The sequence below is a fragment of the Lepisosteus platostomus genome, chromosome 4 (assembly GCF_059453375.1).
Source record: "Lepisosteus platostomus isolate fLepPlt1 chromosome 4, fLepPlt1.hap1, whole genome shotgun sequence".
NCBI classification, from domain to species: Eukaryota; Metazoa; Chordata; class Actinopteri; order Semionotiformes; family Lepisosteidae; genus Lepisosteus; species Lepisosteus platostomus.
The window spans coordinates 13851621-13864277 of record NC_142614.1 but is presented as its reverse complement, the minus strand read 5'-3'; the positions used below and the strand labels follow the sequence as shown (position 1 = coordinate 13864277).

Genomic DNA, 12657 nt, shown 5'->3' with positions numbered 1-12657 from the left:
TGCCTCCGATTATCTTAATTGAAGCATTATGTCACGCAGCTCAATATCATTGAGCTCTTGCCCATGAGTATGAAGTGAACCATACAGAGACAAAGTCCATGCATTACTAATCATCTGCATAGGGCTGCTGGTTCCTTTTTCCCAGAACCATTGCTGCGGTGCACAGTTCCCCGAGCAGTTTGTGAGGAATTTAGGATGCTTTGGACCTTGGACCTGACTGCAGAATTGATAGAGCAGTTTCCACAAGATTGGGGTGACTTAACAACTAATGTAATAGAAAATCAATGCATCTTCTCTTAACTTTTTTTGAATTTCTCTCAATAAATTAAATACTAATTATTGAATTATTGTTCACTAGCACTTTCTTTCGTCCTCAAGTAATCTTAATAAAATTCTGTCCTAAAAGAAACTCAGCAGAACTGTATGGTGCATGTGCACAGTTTCACTTCTTTAAAAACATGAGTCTGTGTGCTCTAGAGCAGAAGCTGAAAAACCTGGCCCTGGAGCACAACAATCCAACAGGCCTCACTTGGAAACCTTAAACACATGAATTCTGATTAGTTTACTAAATGATTCATTTAAGTCATGAACGGTCACTGTAATTTGTTGTTGACTGTTGGTATTTTCATTAAATGTCATAAAGGATTTGATCATTATGATTTGTTTCGCTGATGTTTGGCTGATGTCACGCACAACAGCAACTTACCACATGGGATTTGATCCCACAGCCTTTGATCCCTCAATCTTGCAGAGACAAGGCCAGAGCCACTGCTGCCACATCAGAAACAGATAATTTGAGGGTGATAAAAAGTGAGGACCGTACACTAGATACACATACTGGCAGTACAACCCCTACACCCCCATTACTGTGTTTCAGTGCTAAAAGATAAAGGGAGAATCTGCTTGTTTTTGTTCTAAATGCAGACCTTTGTACAAAGGAAGCAATTATCGGATTTGCAAAATCAGAAATATAACACAATGTTTCTATTAAATTTGTGTATACCACAATGCTGAAAAATCTTTCACAGCGATTAAGTTTGTTGCATTCCTTTTGTATAATACTTGCTTGTTTCTGCAGTTGAGAAAATGCTTAGAATACCACAGCACATACCACAGAATTGCTCTGGGCCAAGGGTTCTAGTCATACAGCAATCCTACTTTGGCCCAGACCAAATCAAAGCTCTGAGTATCTCTAGTTACCAGTACTTGACTGTGGCTTTTAATTTGCGATAAAATCTGATATGCATTGTGTGTTTGTCAAACTTGTTGTTTGAACTTTTGAGTTGGTCAAAAAGTCTGAAAGTAATGGTCACTTTCTAAAGTGTGCTTCTGGCCTTCCTCTTATTCTCAAGCTAAAAACATTTGTGTCGTTTGTTCACAGGGAACAGAGTAATCTAAAATGTAGTATTGCACAGTGAAGATATGGTCACTATTCTTATGGTGCTTAATAAAAACTTGGTTAAAATAAATCTTCTGCAAATACCAGAGCTGCCAAGTCCTCTTGGAACTGAAATATGCAACCTATCTGAGAATGGAGAAATGAAGGATGCCTTTTCATGAATTGCCGTGAGGCATTTTATTTTTATTAATGTGAAGCCACAGAAATTTGGCAGTGCTCCTTAGAAACCATTTTTAAACCGATCCCTCCTGCCCTTAACCCAGATTTTTTTTCCTCTGCAACTCAGTTGAAAGAGAAAATTATATTTATTAGGACCATAATTTATGAGAATGTCAGTTTCAGTATTTTCTCTTGTTCTGATGCATGTACTGTAATGTACCTTTCCTTTCTGATCTTGATATTCGGGAAAAAAGCAATTCACATCAACTTATGGGTTAACCTACTGTCAGACACTTTTAAAAGTGTTACTAATGTGTCTTTAAACAAACTCTCTATGAAAGGCATCAGAAACACCGATAACACAAAGTCTCAGTTTGCTCTGCTTAAAGATAATCTATTGGGAAAATAAGACATCAGTCAAGATAACAAAAACAAACTTTTCGTTTGGAAGCATCATGAGAGAAATCCTCCCAGCTCTGAAAAATAAGTCAAGAATGACAAACTCACAGAAGAAAAACTGAAACTTTGCCTAATGCCTTGGAAGGGGTTTTAAACATCTAAAGTTACACAAGAAACAATTTCTGAGTGCATCCTTCACATGATATAGTGTATCTAATTTACCCAGCTCTTAAATGTGGTAAGAGTGCATAAACGTGTTTTCCTTTGTTTAATCTGCAATCACAGGTCTAACCATATGTTTGATAAAGAACTTGGTGTTCCCTGCCTAATTACTATCCAGCTGCACTTTTTATTTTAAAAGGGTGCCGTATGTCACCCATCGATACATAGTCATTTCATGATTTGAAGATTAACTACTGTAACATCTCATGTGTAATTTAATACAAAAAGTCATAAAGACAAGCCCCCCAGGGTGTCAACATTAAAATGGCATGGTTTTGCTTTTTAAAAACGTAATTCCAGTTTTTGTGATTCCAAAGCGCTGATTGAGTGCTACGTGTCGATTACTATGGACACATAAAACCACATAGCCTTTTGCTAGATGAATGCAGATTGCACAACATCTGCTCTTAGACCAGGCCTGGCCTGTTGGTCTCTGCTCACTGCTTCAGACAGGCAGACCTTCTGGATTAATTGATCTAGATAGGAATACTTGGTTTTGAGTACAGAAATCAGACTGTTTAATGTTTAAAAGTCATGGGGTGTTTGGGTGATTATGCTGATTCGCACCATTATTTAATAGTACAGGCTTTCTGGTTACAGACTTCCTCTGGCTGAAAAGTGTAGCTGCACCTGTGAAAGTGTTGCAGGTGGGTTTGCAAATTGATGTGAAATAAATGTCTAGATGTCACACAATTATAATGTGGTATATGCATTCGTGGAAAAAAGATGAGAAAAGAAAGTGAAGAGAGAGAATGAGCTGAGAAAAATGACTGGAAACTAGAAGCTATTTTTCTCCAGATGTTGGTTTGTTGGGCTGAGGTCCATGGCACACGATAAAGGAGATATATTTTTCAGGGCATTGATTGATCAGTGCTGGTCTGGATATGGTCTCACTTGAATACTTTACACTTTGAACACAGTCAGAGCACAGAGCAGTAGCATTCATGCAAAGAGAAAGGACATGTAACATTTAATAACACATTCTTGTTGGAGTCTGTGTATGTTTGAGTCCTAGGTTGCTCATTAGGTCTTGCAATCAGAGAGACTGATTTGTTGCTCCTAATTACCTTTACCCTCCTTGAATAACCTTTCAGTTCCAGGAAGGATGCTTCTGTCCTTCTACCAGAAGCACAGCCATTGGTCTAGCTGCACAAGTAATTTAAATGTTTTTTTTTATTCTAATTAGAGAAGATGCACAGAGTTAGTTTTTTTCTAATATCTGAACTCCTTCATTGTTTATCTTCTGGCATTTAATGCAGTGTTGTTCAATATGTGTTTATCGGTTTTAGAATTTTTGAATGGTTCCAATATCTGATTAATGTACTATAAAATATTTGGATCGCTGGGCATGATAACTATGTTCATTGGTACAAAATATTCTAGCGGCAGGCAAGAGCTTGAATAATGACACGGTATGAAGATGTTCCTGTCCATCTAGCCTATGTGGCAGCACTGCTCATCAGCTCGTTCAGGCTTTTGAATAGGCTTAAGTAAGCTTTTGAGCTTTTCTGCTTTAGCAAGGTCAAAATATAGAACAAGCAAATATGAAAACTATTGTCATTATGGTGAGCACTGTGACTGCGCTACCAGTTGAACAGACAGGGTCTCTTGAGGCCAGGGCATCATGGGAAAGTTCCAGTCTGTCTTCCTGTCCATGTTCTACTTCACTTCCTATGACCTGTCCATGTATCATAAAATCATCTTGTATGTGTCCATGTGTTTAAACTGTACTATAACTAATATAAGAATTCTAGAACTTAAGATATTCAATATAAAAAAGCACTATATACTGAAAAGTGCTTCTTTTTGATATGAGTGGTCTTGTCCTTTGTGTCTCAGCAACAGCAAAACTGAGAGACAAGACACATTTCTAAAGCTGCCTTGTGCCAGGAATACAAATAAACATGACCATTCCAACAGCCAGTATTGGGCAGCTTGCACAAGACTTAGGGAACAAGCATATCTGGACCCAGGCTACACTCCAAGCTTTTTACAAGAGGTTCACTCACAATACTGAGTTAAGAATACATTTTATGACACCCAGTATCAAAAGCTGTAAAAACAGGGGCTGTGTGCTAAAAGGTGTAAAAAAAATTGCACATAAATTAGTTCTGGATGGATTTACAACAGAGATTAGGAGCAAAAAAATATACACCCTGATCAAAAATCTAGGCCTTTGATGAGACAGGATTAATTTCTCCTTCTGCACTGATTGCTTTTTGAGTTGTTTATACATTATAAAACTAGTCTGCAAGCCTGTTGATACTGAGGGAAAAATGTAATTTTCCATAAACATTTTTTTTAAGTTCTTTTGTGAGAGGCCAAGTAATCTCTGTCAAAACATGTACACACACATTGCATTACTGCTAACAGACAGTATTATTGTAATTGTAAATGCTGTTTTTCCTTCAGTGTTAAGTTCCCTCTTAGAAACGTTTTAGGAAGTATGTTTTGTGTATAGCATAATTATTACAGAGATTTCTTTTGTATATCCTTCCTGACTGCATCACCCTAACACCAAAATTATTTCCTTATCATTGTCTTTACGATAGCCACAGTCTCAGTTTGCAGGTGAGGGCTTGTGTCCAGAAGCATCTGAATACATGATTTAATTAACGATAAAAGGTGATCGCTGGTGTACAAATCCGTTTGAACACCTCACACTTTGTAGTGTATCTAGCCTACAGAGATTTACACAGAAACACAAATTAATCTTTTCAATTCCATCTATCCAAAACTAAACTTGAAAATGTAGCTTCACATTTCTTGGTGATGTGTTTTTGAGGTCATTTGACCTCTTGGAATATGAAATTGTGCCCGGTCATCCCCTCCTCACGCAGAGCAGCATTAGGCACTGAAACGACATCTTTGTAGTCCTGACTTGTGGCATCTGTGTAGTGACAATGACTAACACCACACAGCTCCAAACTCCAGTTAGTGGATGTGTTGATTTTTTCTCCCAGCAATTTAAATTAATTGCGCATGTATTGTAACAGCAAAAAAAAAGACAGTGGTTTCTCTGTTCTCACAGTTTTAATTTTGTTTGGTTTCCTTAGGATAACAAAGCCATCCTGGAGAGTCAGGGGTATGCTCTAATTAATGAAAGCAGTAATGTGTGAAATTGGCAAATGTACAAAATGTAATTCTTTTTTAACATGAAACTGTTTCTATTCTTCATTATCCAATACTTTCAGTTTACTTTCATGTTACAACACAGGAACATAAGTCCAAACATTATTATATTTGCATTTTGAGGATATTTTCAATTGCTGTTTGAATGTTTCCAGAATAATCTCTTTTGGGTATTTGAGTTTAAAGGAAATTTCATCGAAATAAAATAAATAGTTGTTGGAAGGGGATTTTTGTTTGAGACGCTCTTCCACAAATGGAAGATATGTTCTCACAGGTTGACACGTCTGCCATTTTTTTCTGTGAGCGAGCAGTGTGTGACACAGGGCTGTGTGTGAGGAGTGTGTAATTGAATTGTACGTGAACACTGTGAAATATAGGGCTTTGTGCATCAAGTTCAATCACTTCATTTAATTGCAAAACTGCAGTGCATCCAAATAAGCTTTGCTAGTAACATGAAGGTAATGAGTAATTTGTTTCTCCAGGCCAATGATATTCACTCCAATTCTCAATGAGCAAAGACCTGTAATCAGTGGGGAGTTAGAACAATTAAGTGAATACTTGATTAAAATAAAATCATTAGACATCCCAGGTGAAACGTCCCAGAAGGCACAATGCCCTCCAGGACTGTGTGTGAATATTATTGCTCTAAGCACGCTTGTTCTTGCACTCCTAGGAACGTGAAAATTCAACCAGACAACTTGTTCATTTCTCGATCCCAATATTTGACAGTCCACTTCCTTCATGCATGGTGACTCATCATTATCAACTCTTACATGCACTGCTGGATGGGTTTACTGTACATCTTTATATTGTATAATTCACTAGAACACGTTAAATACTTATTGCTATAAAGACTTTGTTCAGTAGAACAGCCAGTGTTTTATTACACCTTTTTAATAAAAACTTTGTTTCAGATTCAGAGTGTAGGTTCTAATATTGGCAGTTGTAATTATCAGCCTTTTTAAAACAAAAAGCACAGAAAAAGGTTCTCAAATTCATACATCTCAGATAGCAGGTAGTTCTTCAGCTTTCCTGTAAAAACCCTTTATTTTGGGAAAAAATTATCTTTCCGCATGTTTTCATGTGCCAGAAAAAAATTATAGAGGAGGAAGGGAAATGTTTTTTCAATTCTAAAAATTTATGATCTGATACTGTGATTTTTTGTTTCTTAGCAACTGTGTTGAACTCAGCATAGGCTTTAGACAGAGATATATATTTAAATCTCTGTCAGTTGGAAAATGAATGGTATGATATGTAAAGCATTTCTCTTTGTTTTAAGAAAGGAAACCACACTACTGCTTTGTTTTAATCATCTTAAAAGCCAAGACATCTAGAAGCAGGCAGGCAGCAGTGTGGAGTAGTTATTAGGCCTCTGGGATTTTGGGTAGGATGACTTAATTTGCTAAATGAAATGGACTAAAGTTGTGTCCCTTGTTTGGGTCTGGATCAGTCCTGTGCACCTGCTGTCCAATATGCCTGCCCAGCAGTGCCACCATCTGTCCGCACTTGACCTGCAGCATGAAGAGTGTGGGCATTGGCATCTGGCTGGCAAGAGAGACCCATCCTGCACACTGTAAAATCTGGGCTCGCAAGAAGCCTGGGTTTTTACATTCTGGTTTGTAATTGCCTCTGGCTTTTGATGGATATTTTTCCCGGGGTTATTCCAACGACCTTTGTCTTGGCAGTCTCCATTCCTCACCTTGCTCCTTTATTTTCACCTTGACGTTTTCCTGGAGGTTACTGCCGGGGGTGTTCTCAGGGTCTTGTCCTGCATTTCAATGATGTAGCAGCAATCTGAGACCTCTTTGTACCTGACTCATGATTCACTCTTTCAGTGACATGGCAATCTCTTCTTTGGGCTTTAACCTACTTATTGTTTCCTTTGTTACCTTGTCAGTAGGCAGTGCTTATTAATCAGGCAGTAATTTGCCATTTTAAATAAAGAATTGACCTTTAACAAAGCACACATTTGTTTATTTTTAATTTTTCATTGGTAAAACTTTTTATTTTTATGTGAGTTTGTGTTTTTATTGGTGCATGTGTAAAATAAGTAATGAGGTGAAGGAGTAAGGAAGAATGGTCTGTTTTACTCTCCCTTTCTGACTCCATTGGGTGGTGATTAACTGCCTGCTGATAGGCCACCTACCCGCAGTAAAACATTTATATCTTTGTGTTTATCATCCTATTTGAGACACTTTGCATGAAATAGAGCTGAGCTGAACATTGTGATCCTCATAACTTTGGTACCCCACAAGATTAAGGCTCCAACTAAATCAAAAACCTAAGCCAGTCCCTGTCAGCCGCAAATTACAAACCACAGGAGTTGATGGCTGATCTTTAATTTGCTAGAGGCTTCTTGCTTATGTCCAACTGAGGGCGGCTGCTGGGCTTGTAATGTTACAGGGGGGGGTTAGCTCACTCTGAACTCAAATGAATGACTGACAAAAACGGTGAAGGGGCAGTTAAAGCAAATACATTTTTTAAAAAACAACTTTCTAGACAAATGAACAAAAACTGTCATAGGACCACAAAATTACAAATAAAATGAACCTTTAGCAATCCTATAAGAACCAAATTTCTGTGTGTGTACAATTCTCCTCTTTGATGGACTGGAGTCCAACCTTGGCATCCCTCAAACCTGTTCTGCTAGTGATACAAGACCTATACAGCAATCATATGTTCATCAATTCTGCAAGCACAGCAGCCTGCTTTTCTCCTATCTCAAAGCTTGCACCAGGTTCCAGAAGATCCTGGGTCCTTCCTTCAATGTGGTCCCCGCCACATGTCCATAGAATGCAGCTTCTGCTGATTTTTTCCCCTTTATGTCCAGTTGGCTCTTATAAGGAGTATTAAGTGGCTTCCAGACAGTTCCAGCACTGTAACTTATGTCCAATTGTCACACAGATTCATAGAACATTCAAACATAGAGAATCCAATTAACAAACCTAAACATTCATACAATTATAACAATAGTAGAACTATGTAAAACCTTAATGTTTTGCAGAAAGTTGTAAATAAGTACTGTAGTACTGTTCCCCATACACACACCAAAGTAATGTGCAGCTGGTGGTTTGATCAGTTTTTATTTATGTAGGTCACAAATATGCTGGCATGTTGAAATACAGGCTTTTCTCTCTCTACTAACTGTGTACTTGGCTGAAATAGTCTAGAGCTCAATTTATCATGATGTGGAGCATTTTAAGGTGTTTTAGACACATCTGGGCAGATTATCAAATACAACTTGCTTTTAGAGCTATTATGATGATTAATGGTATTTTATGGAGAAATCTGACAATTGCTACCATCTAACTTTTAATTTTGCTGTCAGAGCCAGCGTAAAAGATTAATGAAATTGTAAAAAAAATCAAACATTTCACATAACCCATGAAAAATTATAAATTACTATCTGGCATATAAAGAAATATACAGCTTGCGAATTAATAGAAATTCAGTGCTTCTTTCTGTAGCCACCTCTAAACTGTCTAAAAAGAAAACAAACCAGTCATAAATAACTTGATTTGATTTAGCACAACTAAACATGGTATACAGTTTAATTAGGCAGCATGCCTGGAGGAAAATTATAGAAAGAAATATCAGAAGATTATTTCCTCTTTATGTACTGTATGTACTTTTAGTTCAGCAGTGCAGTTTCAATCTAAAATGACCCTTTTCCATTTTAGTTCTGAATATGATGTCTCCCTTTTGTCAGTTGCATTCTGTAAGCGGACAATCACCTCTTTGAAGTGACTGGACCAAACTCTCGCTCCACATTTCAGTAACTGATGGTTTGTAGGGGTCTGGTGCAAGAAGAAACCAAACTGCAAGCTTGGTTCCTTCCTGATGAACAAAACAGACCCACCAGAGAAGGGAACCGGCCCAATAGTCTAGCAGCTGTCCACCCATGTGCACCACAGCATCAGAAAAACTTAGCATCTGGCAAGCATATTGTAATGCCACCATGACATTGATTTGCCTCAACAACCACTTAATATAAATCAGACACTTATATTTATATAGAGCAAAATAGCATGCCATATCTAGTTGTTCTTATATGTTTCTCCCTCCTGATTTCAGGCACGGAAAACTCTACTGCTTAATGAGACATTAAGCAAGTTATTATAGGAAAATACTAAATGGGTTTTTCTGTTTACACCATGAACTGAGTGATTCTAATTGGTTTAAATGCTTTTGAATGCTCCCAGCTGTTATGATCTGCATGTCTGCTGATTTCAGAGTTGCAGTACAGTAGCCTCCATGTATTGGCAAGCTGTGTTGCCCATTTGAATAGGTGAACTGGCTGGGGCGGGAACTGGAAACCTCTGTTCAAAAGAGGGGAATAGGATCTTATTTACAGTATCAGTGCAATTTGAGTAGTAACTGTTACATTAATTTACTCATTAACTGTTGTTTCAGGGAAAGCTCTGAAGTTATTTTTTCAAAAAGACTGACAGAACTTCCATGCAAGTGGAAAGTTAAGCACTTTGCAGCATCTTCATAATTTGTCTACGTCTTTCAAGTGCTTTCCCCCTAGTACTGTGCTTCCTTATCTTGGCATACATATGCAAGATGCCTGAAGTGATATAGTGTGTGTGGCCTGAATTAGTGACAGCAGTGTGCTTTTCACCCTCTAGATTTTACACTCACTCCAACTCATGTACAGTAGTACCAGTTCATCCTCAGTTTCTTACTCTGGGTTCCAGCAAGTGAGTCCTGAGTTTCCCAGTTCTGGTCCTCTAGTACTCCCTGTCCTCTGGATTTTATTCCCATTGAACAACCAATCATTTGACTCTTAATTGAACCAATTTATTTATTTTAACATTTTTCTGCACTCATGCCTTTCCATCACAACTTATCTCCTTTATATCTGTCGTTTCAAAGTCTTACAGCTTGGCTTGTATTTTTACACCCATTTAGCCTTTTACACAGCTCTTATTGTTTATCAATCAATGATGTCCAGAATCAGGTGGGAATGAAAATGGCAAGACACTTCCAAACTATTGTACTGTACATGCCATAAATGACTTGAAACCCAGCAGACAACAGTTTCTAGCCCCATTCTGTTATTTAAGGACTGAAACCAGCAAACAACTAAATTTAAGAGGCAAACTGAGAGGTGCCCCAGATCCAGGGGATAGCAGGAAGTCATGCATGCTGTACAGTATCTCAGAGAGCAAAAGCTTTTAATCATCGCCCTGGGGTTTGCTGTATTACTTTCTGGAAAGTTGTTGAATTACTTGTTGTGATCTGACGGTATTTTCCCATTTGCATGGACTGCAGGTCCCCTCAATACAAGCTTTGTTAACCATTGGTTAATTTCCTGCCATCACTTAGACTCAGATACTGGTTGAATGAGCTGGCGTTTGGACAACTATTCTGCAGAGGGATGAATTTGACTTTATTTTAAGGGCAAATGTGAAAAATACATCAAATAAATGAAAGACATTGTTGGCAAAGGACAGAGAAAACAATGGAAATTAGGATATGGATGTTTAATAGAGCAACCTTAATACTTAATGAAGATACTAAATGTTTATACAGTGTTTTTTTTCCACTTTGAAGGCTGATTTGGTGAAAGTGTTCTCAACCAGATTAAATGTTTTAGGCAAGACTGGTTTTCTGCCTAATTATCCTGTTAGTGTTTATTTAAGGAAAAACAAACACCCTCACACAGCAGTTATCATAACAAAGTCTACAAAAAGTCTCACTTAGTATGTATTTATTTTTCTTATATCAACAAGTCTTCTCTTCAGTTACTCACTTAAAGTATAATTTAAACACTTGAAGAACTTCATCATCAACACAACAAAGCCTTCATCAGTCAGTACTATGTGACATTCCAATGAAGTGAATTTTAGAGGAACAAACACAAATAGCCTTTAAATGTCAGATTGTTTCCGCTGCTTTATGTTTCAGATCTTAAAATAAGTGCTAAGCCCTAAAGTGGCAATTTTCTCTTAACCCTAAGGGTCTGTCCTGTCTCTGTGACCTTTGACCCTGTGAGCCATGGGAGAAGAATCTTTGACATTCCCCCATCTGCTTTAAGACTGTAGGACCAAAATCCCCAGGCACTTCTTTTTGGGCCTTGTTCCTGGCCTTGTAATTGTACCCTTCCTGTTGCTCAGTGCTCCTGTGCTTTTGTAGCTTCATTAGTGATCTATGTGCTTTTAATCCTGCACTTATTGATGGTTTTTTAAACTGGCCTGGAGACTCTTCCCTATACAACAACAGAGAAAATAGTATCCATCTGTTCAAGTAGGAAGCACAGAACAAATATTATGTGAATGTTTCATTTTTATTGAAAGGCTGAATGTTCAAGGTAAGTAATCATTTGATTAATTCACTGTTTTAAAGACCTATCACTACTGGCTGCCCTTGGAGAAAAATGTCCTTGGCGAATCAAGAGTATTGTGTCTTGTTTTAGCACGCGGATAGCTGCATTGATAAATCATTATCTATTACAGGCTTTTGGTGCTGAAGCTTCTTGTTTCCAATATACCACAGCTCCTAATCTCCTGAGTGGGTTACCCTGGCTTGGTGCACTGCTCCTGCACACATCCACAGCCCTGTACTCTTTTGCCTCACTCGTATGCCTCCAGCATGTCATTTCTTTCGAACCGTTTGCCAGAGGGATTTGTTCAATGCTGCAATGGCAAAAATCCTCCTCCAATCGTCCAGTTTTTTTTTGGTCACTTGCAATCAGCCCACTTTAGGCTTTCGAGCCTCTCTGTCATCTCTGGCTATTTTAAGTTAAAAGCAGCAGTAGGTCCAGGGAAACAATGCACATTTGGCCAACCCTTATCTGTGGTTCTCAGAATAGCGCAGCTGTTTGCTCTCAAGCACAGCATTATCTGTAGTGACATTTCAGCCCGCTGCCACATGGCGAGACAGGTTCTGCGCTGAGCAAACCCAGCAATGACACAGCTCAGAAATCAGAAGTGGCGTACTAAAATGAGAGTTAAAGATAGGCGTCTGACACCAAAACATCTTTCTCCTGCAGTGTCAGTTTTCTGTAAATCAAAGCACACAATACAGCACACAATCGAAGAATTCAGCACACAATACAGGCCCCATTCATCTCAGAATGGCACGATGATCCTCCTGTTGCTGTTCTGTGTGTGTGCCAAACCTTTATAAATACGCATATTCCTGTGCATTATGGGATTGGATATGAAATACCCATTGCCATTTTAGAACGGTTCGCAACTGCAAGACCTAAAAGTCATTGCTGTGATTAAGTCACTGCATGCTCTTAAAAGCTCCCGTGACCCTGAAAGGTGTTCTTCCACTAAGCTGCTTATATATAAGGCATATGGAACAATTTATTGATTTAAGCTATCCAATTAAAT

The 12657-nt window shown here is 38.2% G+C and overlaps 1 protein-coding gene across 14 annotated transcripts in view; it reads left to right on the top strand.

Moving 5' to 3' along the window:
- pdlim5a (PDZ and LIM domain 5a) overlaps positions 1–12657 on the top strand; it is a 124328-nt gene that overhangs the window by 48643 nt on the left and 63028 nt on the right. The gene's annotated exons all lie outside the window — the stretch shown is intronic.